The sequence below is a fragment of the Ursus maritimus genome, unplaced genomic scaffold, assembly GCF_017311325.1.
Source record: "Ursus maritimus isolate PB19 unplaced genomic scaffold, ASM1731132v1 scaffold_4, whole genome shotgun sequence".
In the NCBI taxonomy this organism is placed as follows: Eukaryota; Metazoa; Chordata; class Mammalia; order Carnivora; family Ursidae; genus Ursus; species Ursus maritimus.
In genome coordinates, this window is record NW_024426552.1 from 43683632 (window position 1) to 43698830 (window position 15199).

The following is a 15199-nucleotide window of genomic DNA, read 5'->3' on the forward strand; positions in this document are numbered from 1 at the left end:
TCTCTCAGGCTCACTCTTGTTTCTGCCGCTACTTGTAGGGTCTAGTCATCATATGTAGGTACAACTTGACAGTGCCCTGTATCCCCCATTTCCTATTTAAGTGCTTCCTATTTTTGCTTCCATGCCCTCACCACTACCGTTCCAAAACATACATGATCCAGCAGGGGAACCACTGGCTAGTGGGAGAAAGGAACCAGTGAATAAACTCTTCCATCTTTCTATATTTCCCATTTATCACGGACAGTCTTGGGACACTATATATAGCTTCTGGGTGATTCCTCTGAATCTAACAATTAGTCACACTTAATGGTCAGCTCAGTAACCCTCAGATTGCCTCTCCTATCCTGCTTCATTCTCCTTTTTCCATAACTTTACTTCCTAATAAAGGAATAGGGTAATGTTTCTCTGCCTCAACAATGCTTTCTGAGGAACCCAAGCTATATCAAATACTGTTCTCAAATTTTGATCAGTCACATTTGGTAAAATACATGCACTGAAGTTTGAGAAGCACTGCCCTACGATTTTTTTTTCCACTTTTAAAATAAACTTTATTTTTAGAGCAGATTTAAGTTCACAGCAAACTGAGTAGAAAATCAGAGATTTCTCACATACTCCTACTCCCACTTCCACATAGTCTCCCCCACTATCCACATCTCAAAGCCCTAGGATTTTGAAGAACATAAAAGCCACCCTCAAGCATAGTGATAGTCAGTTGATCAAAAGCAACCTTGGAAGGGGACGCCTGGGTGGTTCAGTCTGCTGAGCATCCAACTCCTGACTTCAGCTGAGATCATGAGATCAAGCCCTGAATGGGACACCATGCTCAGCGGGGAGTCTGTTTGAGATTCTCTCTCATTCTCCCTCTGCCCCTACCCCTACTCACTAGCACTCACGCTCTCTTCCTCTCTAAAATAAATAAATCTTTAAAATAAAAAAAAAATCTACCTTGGAAGTTCTAGTTCTGGGTAAGGTGGAGTAAGCACACTCCAGCCTATCCTTCCTCTGAATGCAATGGTAATGGTAAAATGTGCATAGACCAGCTTTTTGAATGCATGGGCAGCTACTTGAGGACTGAGAAGGAAATAGTAGTGGGAAGATTGAAGAAGACTAGAATTTAATGTGCCACCAGCCAACAGTGACTATGCCCATTTTTTTTTTCCTGTGGTGTCTCCACTATGTGGGCTTAAAGCTGCTTAAAACCCAGAACCGATCATCTGTGCAGAGCTCCAGGAGAAATTCCAGCTCAAAGAGTGGGAAAGGAGTTTGCTAATGATCAGCAAAAGTTAAGGAAATACTGCATTCTTTTCTACCCTTTGTTGTGCATGAGCCCCCAAACAATCTCAAGTACGCAACAACAACCACAATAGCAATAGCTGCAGTGGGGAACTCACAGCTAAAATTCTGAATAGGGGAAACAGCCCTCTATAGTCAGAGTCCTTGTGGTCCTAAGAAGTTGTGGCAAATGCTCATTCCTTTTGTTCTGTTTTCCCACCAATTGGCCCCAGACAAGAGCACATTCAAAGGAAGAGTATGGCAGAATAAGGTACACAAAGCACCACTTTCTAGCTGGCAGATCAATTAAAGGGAGTCCCAGAGAACTGGAAAGTATAGGGGAGATTGGAAGAGACAGGGGATCAGCAAAGCAACTCCATAAAGTTGTTTAGAGACTCAGCCTGAACCTTGGTGTGGGTCTGAGTATAAATAATGTGTAGACTTTGAGACCAAAACTATAGAATAGACTATGACCCAAATTCTAGATTGGCCACTGAGTGGCACATACATGGACTAGAGCTGAACAAAACCACAAAGGTTTTTGAAAACAGAAATAACATTGAAACTATAATTGCTATGAGGCTGGTTGGAACTTTTGACCTGAATTCAACAAGGTGGAAGGCCTGCTAAAACAAAATGATCAACAAGCTCCATAGAATTGAAATAACACTCAGACTTTCATAATATTCGAAATGTCCAGGATACAATGCAAAATTACTAAGTATGCAAAAGCCAGGAAAACATTCACATGGGAAAAGAAAAAGCAGCTGATGCCGATGTCAATGCCAATGTTAGAGTTATCTAACATATTTATCTAACTTGAAAATAGCTATTATAAAAATGCCCAAAGTAGAGATGAACATTCTTGAAACAAATAGGGAAATAGAAAGTCTCGATAGAACCAGAAGATATAACAACAAAGATGAATGAACATTTTAAGACTGCAACGTACAACAGCTAGAATATAAACTCACTGGTTAGATTCAATTAAAAAAAAACGACATTGATTTATTTTTGTTGTCTGGTTGCTGTGGCTTGGTCTTCCAATACTCTGTTAAATTGAAGTGATGAGAGTGCACATCCTTGCCTTGTTCCTGACCTTAGGGGAAAGCTCTCAGTTTTTCCCCATTGAGGATGATATTAGCTGTGGGTTTTTCATATATGGGCTTTATTATGTTGAGGTATATTCCCTCTAAAAGCACTTTGTTGAGGGTTTTTATCATGAATGGATCTTGTACTTTGTCAAATGCTTTTTCTGCTTCTATTGAAATAATCATATGTTTCTTATTCTTTATCTTACTGATGTGACATGTCACATTGTTTGACTTGTAAATATTGAAGATCCTGGAAACCCCGGAATAAATCCCACTTGATCATGTTGAATAATGATTTTTTAATGTGTTGTTGAATTCAGTTTGCTAGTATTTTGAGGATTTTTGCATCAATGTTCATCAAGGATATGGGTTTATAGTTCTCTTTTTTAGTGATATCTTCATCCAGTTTTGGTATCAGGATAGTGCTGGCCTCATACAATGAATTTGGAAGTTTTTCCTTCTTTTTCAATTTTTTGGAATACTTTGAGAAGAATCAGTATTCTTCTCTAAATGTTTGGTAGAATTCCCCTGGGAAGCCCTCTGGTCCTGGACTTTTCTTTGTTGGGAATTTTTTGATTACTGATTCAATTTCTTTGCGGGTTATCAGTCTGTTCAAATTTTCTATTTCTTCCTGTTTCAGTTTTGGTAGTTGATATGTTTCTAGGAATTTATCCATTTCTTCTAAGTTGTCCAATTTGTTAGCATATAGTTTTTCATAATATCGTCTTATAGTTGTTTGTATTTCTGTGGTGTTAATTGTTATTTCTCCTCTCTCGTTTGTGATTTTATTTATTTGAGTCTTTTCTCTCTTTTTTTCTTGATAAGTCTAGCTGGAGGTTTATCACTTTTATTGACTTTTTCAAAGAACTAGCTCCTGGTTTCATTGATCTGTTGTGTTTTTTAGTTTCTATATTATTTATTTCTGCTCTAATCTCTATTATTCCCTTATTTCTGCTCATTTTAGGTTTTGTTTTTTCTTTTTCTAGCTCCTTTAGGTGCAAGGTTATGAGACATCTTTTTGGTTTCTTGAGATAGGCCTGTATTGCTATAAACTTCCCTCTTAGAACTGCTTTTGCGGAGTGCCTGGGTAGCTCAGTAAGTTAAGCATCCCACTCTTGATTTTGGCTCAGGTCATGATCTCAGTAGTGAGATCAAGCCCCGCATCAGGCTCTGTGCCTGGTGTGGAATCTGCTTAAGATTCTCTGTCTCTCTTGCTCTGTCCCCCTACCCTACCCACTGACCCTTTCACTAAAAAAAAACAAAAACAAACAAACAAACAAAAAAACCTCCTTTTGCTGCATCCCACAAGTTTGGACCATTGTGTTTTCATTTTCATTTGTTTCCATGTACCTTTTTATTTCTTTTACTTCCTGGTTGACCCATTCATTGTTTAGTAGCATGTTATTTAATGTCCATATATTTGTGGTCTTTCCAGATTTTTTCTTGGGGATGACATCTAGTTTTATAGTATGTAGTCAGAAAACATGCATGGTATGACTTTGATCTTCTTGAATTTGTTGAGGCTGGGTTTGTGGGCTAATATGTGATCTATTTGGGGGAATTTCCATGTACGCTTGAAAAGAATGCATATTCTGCTGTTTTAGGATAGAATATTCTGAATATATCTGTTAAATTCATCTGTTCCTCTGTGTCATTCAAAGCCATTGTTTCCTTGTTGATTTTCTATTTAGATGATCTGTCCATTGATGTAAGTGGGGTATTAAAGGTAAAGAAAGAAGTAAAGGTAAGGAAGAAGAAAAACTTTTACTATTTGCAGATGACATGATACTATATATAGAAAACCCAAACGACCCCACCAAAAAAGTACTGGGACTGATAACCAAATTCAGTAAAGTTGCAGGACACAAAATCAATGTACGGAAATCTGTTGCATTTCTATACACTAATAATGAAGTAGCAGAAAGAGAAATTAACAAAACCGTCCCACTTACAATTGTACCAAAAATAATAAGATACCTAGGAATAAACCTAACCAAAGAGGTGAAAGACATGTACTCTGAAAACTTAGAACACTGATGAAAGAAATGGAAGATGACACAAAGAAATGGAAAGGCATCCCATGCTCATGGATTGAAAGAACAAATATCATTAAAATGTCTATACTACCCAAAGAAATCTACACATTTAATGCAATCCCTATCGAAATACCAGCAGCATTTTTCACAGACCTTGAACAAATAATTCTAAAATTTGTGTGGAACCAGAAAAGACCTTGAATAGCCAAAACCATCTTGAAAAAAGAAAAGCAAAGCTGGAGACATCACAATTCTGGACTTCAAGTTTTGTTACAAAGCTGTAGTAATCAGAATAATATGGTACTGGCACAAAAATAGATCAATGGAACCGAATAGAAAAATCAGAAATAAACCCACAACTGTATAGTCAATTAATCTTTAACAAAGCAGGAAAGAATACATAATGGGAAAAAGTTTCTTCAACAAATGGTGGGGAAACTGGATAGCAACAAGCAAAAGAAAGAAACCGGACCGCTTTCTTATACCATGTAAGAACAAAAATACATTCAAAATGAATTAAAGACCCAAAGGTGATACCTGAAACCATTAAAATTCTAGAACACAGGCAGTAACTTCTTTGACATCAGCCATAGCAACTTTTTTCCAGATATGTCTCCAGAGGCAAGGGAAACAAAAGCAAAAAATAAACTGTTGGGACTATATCAAAATGAAAAGCTTCTGCACAGTGAAGGAAGCCATCAACAAAACTAAAAGACAACCTATGGAATGGGACAAAATATTTGCAAATGACATAAACAACAAAGCATTAGTATCCAAAATACTTAAAGAACTTGACAACCTAAAAACAAATAATCCAGTTAAAAAATGGGCAGAAAACACAATGGGATATTTCTCCAAAGAAAACATACACATTACCAACAGACACGTGAAAAGATGCTCATCATCACTTACCATCAGGGAGATGCAAATTAAAATTACAATGAGCTATCACCTCACACGTGTCAGAAGAGCTAAAATCAACAACACAAGAAACAATTGGTGTGGGCAAGATTGTGGAAAAAAATTAGCCCTCTTACACTGTTGGTAGGGAATACAAACTTGTGCAGCCACTTGGAAAACAGTATGGAGTTTCCTCAAAGAGTTAAAAATAGAACTACCCTACAATCCAGCAATTGCACTATTGGGTATTTATCCAAAGTATACAAGAGTACTAATTCAAAATGATACATGCACCCCTATGTTTATAACATCATTGTTTATAATAGCCAAGATATGGAAGCAGCCCAGTGTCCATCAGTAAAGATGTGGGGTTTGTGTATATATAATGGAATACTATTCAGCCATAAAAAAGAATGAAATCTTGCCCGTTGCAATGACATGGATGAAGCCAGAGAGTATAATGCTAGGTGAAATAAGTCAGAGAAAGACAAATACCATACAATTTCACCCATATGTGGAATTTAAGAAACAAAACAAATGAGCAAAGGGAAATAGACAAATGAAAAAGACAGATTTTATTTATAGAGAACAAACTGATGGTTACCAGAGGGGAGGGGCATAGGGGCTTGGGTTAAATAGGTGATAAGTAATAGTGCTCACTTATGATGAGCACTGGGTGACATATGAAACTGTTGAATCACTATATTGTACACCTGAAACTAATACAATACTGTATGTTAACTAACTGGAATTAAAATAAAAACTTAAAAAAATGAATGAAAATGACAGAGGAAAGACTCCATGGATGTGAAGGTAAATTAATAGAAGTCATACAGTTTGAAAAAAAGAAAAAAAAAGATTGAATTTAAAAAATGAACAGAGCCTTATGGAACTGTAGGGCAATATCAAAAAGTCCAGTGTCATGTAAGTAATATCCCTAGAAGTAGAAAAGAGTAAAGAGCATAAGAAGTATTTTAAGTAATAATAGCTAAAAACTTCCCAAATTTTGTGAAGGGTGTAGCATACAGATTTCAGAAGCTCAGTTTGAAAGCATCCAGAGAAAATGACACATAATTTATAGGGAAACATCATTTCAAATGACTGCTGATTTCTCTTCAGAAATCACTGAGGCCATAAGAAAATGGCACACCATTTTTTAAATGCTTTTTAAAAGAAGTATCAATGTTGGAATAATACTATTTCAGCAAGAATATCCTTCAAGAATAAAGATGAAATAAAGATACTCTCAGAATTATGGAAAGCAAAAGCATTTATTGCCACCAAAGCTGCTCTAAAAGAATTGCTAAAGGAAGTTCTTTAAACAGAAGGTAAACGGTACCAGAAGGAAACTTAACATCCTGTGTTCTTTAAAACATATTTAACAGGGGCGCCTGGGTGGCATAGCGGTTGAGCGTCTGCCTTCGGCTCAGGGCGTGATCCCGGCGTTATGGGATCGAGCCCCACATCAGGCTCCTCCGCTATGAGCCTGCTTCTTCCTCTCCCACTCCCCCTGCTTGTGTTCCCTCTCACGCTGGCTGTCTCTATCTCTGTTGAATAAATAAATAGAATCTTTAAAAAAATTAAAATAAAACATATTTAACAGTAAAAAATTGTGTTATGGGGGTTTCAATTTATATACCTGTAATATGCAATATAATTACAAAATAAAGGGGGAGAATACAGGGTCAAATATGGTTCTTTCTACATAATTCTTGAAATGAAAAAACTATTTTTTTCTAAGTAGACCATGAAAAGTATGGTTGTTGTAATTGCTTTTAAAGATTTTTTAAAAGTGATCTCCACACCCAGTGCAGGGCTCAAACTAACAATCCCGAGATCAAGAGCCACACATTCTATCAGCTGAGCCAATCAGTTGTCCCTGGTTGTTGTAATATCTCAAAGAGGCACTAAAAAATTATATAAAGAAATATAGTCAAAAATAAATAAGTTAAAATGAAATACTGGAATATGTTCAAATGATCCAAAGAAAGCACAGAAGAGGAAGAAGCAAAGTAACAAAACAAAAAAAATGTAGGAAACATGACAGAATGGTAGACCTAATCTAAATCCAAACATATCAATAATCCATTAAATCTAAATGGTGTAATCATACTAATTAAAAGAAAAGAATTGAGTGGATAAAAGCATTACTGAACTATATATGATCTCTGTAAGTAATTCACTGCAAATATAGTGATTGTAGGTAAAAAAAAAATGAGAAAATATTTACTATACAAACGCTACTCAGAAGAAAGCTGGAGTAACAATATTAACATCAGACCAAGTAGATTTCTGAGCAAAGAAAATCACCAGGAATAATGATGAGTACTGTGCAATAATAAAATGGTCAAGTCACCAAGAAGACAACAATTTTAAATGTGCATTCACATAAAAACCTCTTAAGAATACATAAAGAAAAATTCACAGAACTGAAATAAGTATGTCCATGATTATAGTTGGGTACTTCAATACTTTTCTCTTAATAATGGATAGACCCTGTAGACCGATAATCAGCAAGGATATAGTGGAACCAAAATATCACCAACCTGCTAGATCTAAACGATATTCATAGAACACTCAATCCAACAACATCATGAATAGTACTTTTTTCTCAAGTGTATATGGAATATTCACCAAGGCCATACCATAAGTCATAAAACAAACCTTAATAGATTTAAAACAATTGAAACCATTCAAAGTGTGTTGTCTGACCATGGAAGAATTAAGTTAGAAATCAGTAACACGTTAAGAAATCATCAAACACTTAGAAATTAACACACATCTAAATAATCCATAGGTCAAAGAGAATGATTCAAGGGAAATTAGGAAATATTAAAACTAAACAAAAATTAAAATGCACCATATCAAAATTTGGGGGATGCAGCTCGCAGAATATATATAAGGGTAAAGCATCAAATATACAGCATTAAATTAGAAAAAAATATTTCAAGTCAATAATCTATGTTTCCATGTTAAATAGAAAAAGAGGAGCAAACCTAAAGCAAGCAGATTGAAAGAAATAATAAAGATTAAAATAGAAACCAACGATAACTGAAAATAGAGAAAATCAATAAAAGCAAAAGCTGATTCTTTCAAAACAAAAGAAAAACTACCATAGCTTTGAAATGGGTTCTAGGTCTTGGTTGGATCTTGCTTTGATAAACATATTCTCTTGTCTCCAGATCCTGATTGAATTATTAGGTAAGTCTCACTACTAGAAATAGAAGACACTCTATATTGTAAAACCAACCTTTTGTGGCAACCAGCCAGTATTCAGGAGGTTGGGGGATAGGAACTTGACCAGCCATGGTAAAATGAACTATTTAGAAGCTAGACCTAAGAACTGAAAACGGGTAGTACATCACAGTATTGTATTCTTATTCTCTTACTGTTTTGACCACGTGGGTGTGTGTAGATACCAATGTAAACACACATGTTTGTTTATATGTTTGAATCAAGACAGATTTAGGAAACTGAAAAAATAGATGATCTTTTACAAAATTAATTTTAAAGAATATCATTTGTATTTCTACTTAGAAATTATAACTTACTAATACAAGTGATACCTTAAGGTTTCATAGAACATTCATTGTCTGAAAATACCAAGATAATATATTTAAAACTGTCAGTGAGGTTTCCAAAAATTTTTTAATTTTGTGCCAAATTTCACATATGCACATTTTGGAAACCTGGGGTGGCTGTATTTCAATAGTATTGATAGCCAATTTCATTTCCTGCTGTTAAGTAAAGGCAAATGGCATCATGTTGTACCCAATACTAAAGTTTACAGTAAAGTATATAACAAAAGTGGGAGAATTGAGTAATCACAGTATTAAGTTATATAAGCATGCCAAAATCAGAACTTACCCATTATAATCAATATCCCATTCAATTTGCAAATGAATGTAGTAATATCCTATATGTACTAACTTGCATTAGTTCATTTAGCCAACTAAAATAAGATATCAGTGACTAAAAATGGGTTCATTGATAGCAAAACAAAGTGATAAAAATGATGCTGAATGCAAATTATCCATTATGCCAAAAATCAATAATCAAACTCATAACAATTAAAATATTGAAGAAGGATATAATTTCTCTCATGTCCCTCTTGCAATCCATCAGCAAATTCTGTTTTAAAAAAAGAAAATCCAGAATCTGACCTCACACCCCCTCCATTAGTACTGCTCTGGTCCAAACTACAGTAAACTCCTGTTTGGACCTCTAAACTCATTTCCTGTTTAGTCCCTCTGCTTCCCTTCTACCTCAACAACAGTGTTCTCCGTGTCTACACAGCAACCAGTGTCGTTTTGTTTTTGAAAAATAAAACCTGTCACTCTATCTTTAACCTTTCAATAGCTTCCATCACATAAAATCCAAAATATTACCAGAGCCTACAGGCGTTCCTACCTAACATGTTCTAGCTCTGTCTTTAGCCTCCTTCCTAATAACTGGTTGCTCTCACTTACTGCATTCCAGCTTACTATTTCTCAAATGAGCCAAACTCTTCCTCTATAAGACCATTATATTCTCTCTATCTGGAATGCCTTTCCTTGGATCCTGGCATGCCTCGCTCCCTCATTTCACTCAAGTCATTCCCTCAGAAATGTCATCCCTGACTATTATATTCAAACTAGCGAATCCATCCCTCTCCCCTATTCTATTCTGCTATATTTTTTCTTATTGCACTTTATCATGACCTGATATTCTTACTTATATATATATTCATTGTTGGTCTTTCACACTAGAATATAAACCCCATGAGTGCAGAAAATGTGTTCACACACTGCATTCCAAGTGCCTAGGACATTGTGTGGTACATATTAGGCCCATATTTATCGAATTAGTTAGTATGTAAGCCAATATTACATGTAATTTTTGCCATGGGCCACAAATTTTGGGAGCATAATAAGGAAATAATATTGGAATGTTAGTGAAGGTTAATACTGTGTTAATTTAAACAAAATATTAAATTATTCAGTGATTAACTATTTTTATATGTTCATTTCTATTCCTAAAGATATTCTTAAGCTTCTAACCATGAGGACTGGGCTAGTAATATATGATCTTTTTCATTGTTTTAAAAATAAGTTGAGACTGAAGTATGCTTCTGGCTGGTAGAATGGAATAAGTTTCTGATAGACCAGCCCTCCTACAGATAACTGTAAATGCTGGGCAGCAACAAACAATTCCACTTATTTGAAGGTTCTTGAGAATGAACAGAAGCAGGCATATTTTGGAGGGAAGTTGAAACTTAGAAGGTGGCAGTGCATGGGTGAGTTTCCCATTCTGAGGCTTTTTTTTTTTTAATTTTTTTAGTAAGCTCTATGCCCATCATGGAGCTTGAATTCACAACCCTGAGATCAAGAGTCACATGTTCTACCAGTTGAGCCAGCCAAGTGCCTCCCTGTTTTGAGGCTTTTGGTCTGAGAACAGGCCTCAGTGATAACTAAAACTCTGGGCTGCTAAGCCTCTGACAGAAAACTTGCCATATTTTTGCCCTGAAGAAAAGAGGACAGAGCATGGGACAACCAAAGCCATTGCAAAGTGGAGGGAAGAACATTTGGTAAAGGATAGATCCAGAGAATGGGAGTCTAAAATTCTAGATATAAACATTCCCAAGTGTCTGGCTAAGTCCCAAACCAGGAACAAGCAAGGCAGACTCAAAGCAGGTTATAGCTAGGGCTAAAATAATGCGATTTGATCTGCTGTCCACCATCATCAGCAAGGCCAAGTTTGCAGTGTAAGTTTGAACAACTTAATGGCTCTATAAAATAAAAATGGATATATATAATAGAACTTGGAATTATATAATAGAATCCACAATCTCTACAGCATGGTATTCAAAATATCTAAGAGACAAAATATCTGACAATCCAAATTTACTTGACATATGAAAAACCAGAAAACTATGACCAGAAAACCATTTTCAAAGGAAAAGATAAGAGGTCAACACTGAGATGACTCAAATGGAACGATCAGATAAGGACTCTAAGGCAGCTGTAGTAACTTATCTCAATGAGATAAAGGGAGAAATGCCTATATATAGGAATTTTCAGCAGAAAAATAGAAAATATTAAAGAAAACTAAATGAAATTCTAGAACTAGAAAAATATAATGTCTGACATTTAAAAATCACTGCATAGACTAACTGTAGAATGAAAATGGCAGAAGAGAGAAATCATCAAACTTGAAGACATAGATCAATAGATATTTTCCCATCTGAAGAAGCGAGAAAGAAATATGAAAAAAAACAAACAGAGCCTCAGGATCCTGTGGGGTAATATCAAAAGTATTTTTTGCATATATATAGTTGGGAGTCCCACAGGAAAGGAGATTGGAGCAGAATACATTTTTAAAGAAATAATGTCTGAAAATTTCCCAAACTGAATGAAAGACATAATTTATACATTGAAAAAGCTGAGCAAACCCCCCAACAGAGTTAATACAAAACAAAACAAACAAGCCCCCTAGGTACATCATAGCAAATTGTTGAAAACCAAGGAGAATTTCAGAAATATCCAGAGTCGGATGGAAGGAATCCATCTTATATACTGAGTGATATAAACTATTGGATTTCTTATCAGAAATGTTCTATGCTGGAAGACTGTAGTATGATATCTTTAAAGTGTTGAAAGAAAAAAAAATTATCCGGAATAATAAGATAGAACACTAAGAAAAAATTTTACCAGCAGTTCTGCACTACCATAAGAAAGTTCTTCAGGCTGAAAGGAAATGATACTAAAGGGAAACTAATTTTCAGGAAACAATAAAAACCAATGAAATAGCAAATATTTGGGTCAATATAAAAGATTTTTTTTTTTTGCTTTAATGTCCTTAAAGTATGTGTGAATGTCTAAGGCAAAAAGTGGGCATATTCTTACAGGGTTTATAATTATATATATATATATATACACACACACACACACACACACATATATATGTAATTACATATATATTTGTATTATATATATAATTACATATATATTTGTATTATATATATTTGTATTATATATACATATGTGTATATATATATTTGTATATATATATACATATGTGTATATATATGTAATACAAATGACATATGGCAACTTCATTATAACAGGGTGGATCATAAAGGATCTAAACAGTTGTAAAACTACACTGTATGTGAAGTGATAGAATATCAATTCTAGTAGGCAGTGTAAATTAAAAATGTATATTATAATCCCTATAGCAACTATTTTAAGAATGTAAAAAGGTATGTTAAAATGCCAATAAATTAAAATGGAATTCATCAACTGATCCAAGTAAACATCCATAATAGGACAAATGAAAATCATGTTTCACCAGCCACAGGAACATAACATTACTTTTGTGGTATTTTTGCCAAAAAACATAGCCTGAATTTAACCATGAGGAAACACCAGACATACCAAATAGATGTCTCCATTACCGCCAGCCAACAAAACCAAACAAACAAACAAACAAAAAACTGGCCCTTAACATTCAAAAGTGTCACAACCATGAAAGTCAAGAAGAGATTGAGGAACTTTTCCAGAATGAAGGAGACTACAGAGACATGACAAATAAATGTAATATGTGATTCTGGATTGGATCACTTTGCCATGAAAGACAATTGGCAAAACATGAATAGGGTCTGAGGATAAGATGGTAGTACTTATTAACATTAATTTCTTGATTTTAAGGGTTATATTTTGGTTATTTAGGATTTTAGGACAATGGTCATGTTTATTAAGTAACACATCAAACTAGGGGTGATAGGACATCATTTTGACAACATACTTTCAAATGGTTCATTAAATGAAAGAGGTTCTTTGTACTACTGTAATTTTTCAATAAGTATGAAATAATTTCAAAATAAAAATTATAGGTAAAAATAATTTTATATGAAATAGCAGTATAAAGCAAATGGCATTCTCCATGAGAGTACCCAGAACAGAATCCAGTAGATGAGTAATTTATTTTCATAAAAGAAAGTCTGAAATTGTTTCACTCATAAAAATGAAGTACCTGAATATGTTGATAATTGCAACCATTATGGGAATATGGATATACTTATTATATTAATTACAGAATTCTTGAAATTTACAGATATATACTAGAAAATACAGTACTGCTGCCAATTTTTAGGAGGGTGGGAACTCTTTAACCATAATCATAAAGATGGACCAGGTGACTTTCTGGATTTCATAATAGTAATAACATCGACCTGACAACTTTTAGAGTGAATCCAAGGTAATAGCTATGAGAAAGACAATTTATATAAGAATATCAAACATGTTGGGGCGCCTGGGTGGCACAGCGGTTAAGCGTCTGCCTTCGGCTCAGGGCGTGATCCCGGAGTTCTGGGATCGAGCCCCACATCAGGCTCCTCCGCTATGAGCCTGCTTCTTCCTCTCCCACTCCCCCTGCTTGTGTTCCCTCTCTCACTGGCTGTCTCTATCTCTGTCGAATAAATAAAATCTTTAAAAAAAAAAAAAAAAAGAATATCAAACATGTCAAACTCGTTTTTGCATATACTTTCTCTTGGTCCTAAATTAGGCATTTGGTTAGTAGTAAGACTTCTCCTGCCTGAACTACTGGTCTGACCTGTCTTGGTCAATAATTGGCAGCTGTAAACTCAAATTATGTAGGTCATGTTAGAATCAGTGTAGCAGTTTCTCTACCTGCATATTTCTCATACCTTATCTTTGTCATTTACGTTTAATTACGCAATTTTTTTTGAAGAATGTAGCAGAGTTCACTTAAAGGTAGTTTCATATTAACATACCAAAGTCCTTGAATATTCTTATGTTACACATAGTATTTGATGATTCACTATGTAGTAGCGCCCATATATTGCAATATTTTCTCACTAAATCAGACAGTATATATTAATTATATGTCTATTGTTGGCCCAGTATTTTGTGCACTCCTATTGGACTTTGATATTGCTTTTTATCTAACATAGATTTTGTCTAATTGTAAATTCAATTGATTATAAATGTATCTAATTTTATCTAATCTAGATTTCTAATATGAATATGTGTCAATAGGTGTTTTAACTGGTTGTAGTTGCAGGACTTCTGGAGCTGTGATTTGAGAAATCTATCCTGGACCCCAAGTATAGCCTGCCCAAGTGACACAGGCACTTTCTTCTCCCTTTGCCTCCGTATTCGTTTCCATGATCACATTGTCTTATAATTTGTAACTTTTGCTTAGTTCTGTTTCCTTCTCTGAGACTGAGCTTCTTGGTGGTAAATCAGTGTTATATTCCAATCACCAATACTGGAAGTATTCAATAAGAGATTATTGAGTGGGCAGAAGACTATAAAATAATTTTTGTAAATGAGATATTATTTTTCTTTCTTTTATTTTTTTAATATATATTTCTTCCACCAAATCTCCTAATCAAGTTTGAAGCAGGTAACACTGGAGTAATGAGTATTAGGTCAGTGACCTTTGATTCTGTTTACAAATTTCAGAATTTTCCATTTTCTTGGTTTTTTTTGGTTTTTCCGAAATGTAGACAGATTAATAGATTTTTCAATAACTATGTAAATTTTTTTAAGTTTTCTGATTCCTTCCTGACCAACTAAGGAGGAGTTTTGCCAACAAGTAGCTACTCATTAAATTTTATTTAAAGATACATTTTTTTTTCTAAGCTAGATTGTGTTTTATTTAAGCTATCCAAACCAAATATACCTACAGAATGTACTTCAGTGGTAGGAAGAACTGGAATGAGAAGGGCAGAATTTCAAATGAGTAAGTTAATTTCCGTTCCCCTCAGGCCGCATGTGGTTGATAGTTTTATAGAGACAACTTCTCTACTGTGGTGTGGTTAGCTGCTTCATTTGATGATATACGGGAGTGATCGTTTGAAGTGGAGTTCCTGTTGAACCAGATGGAAATGGA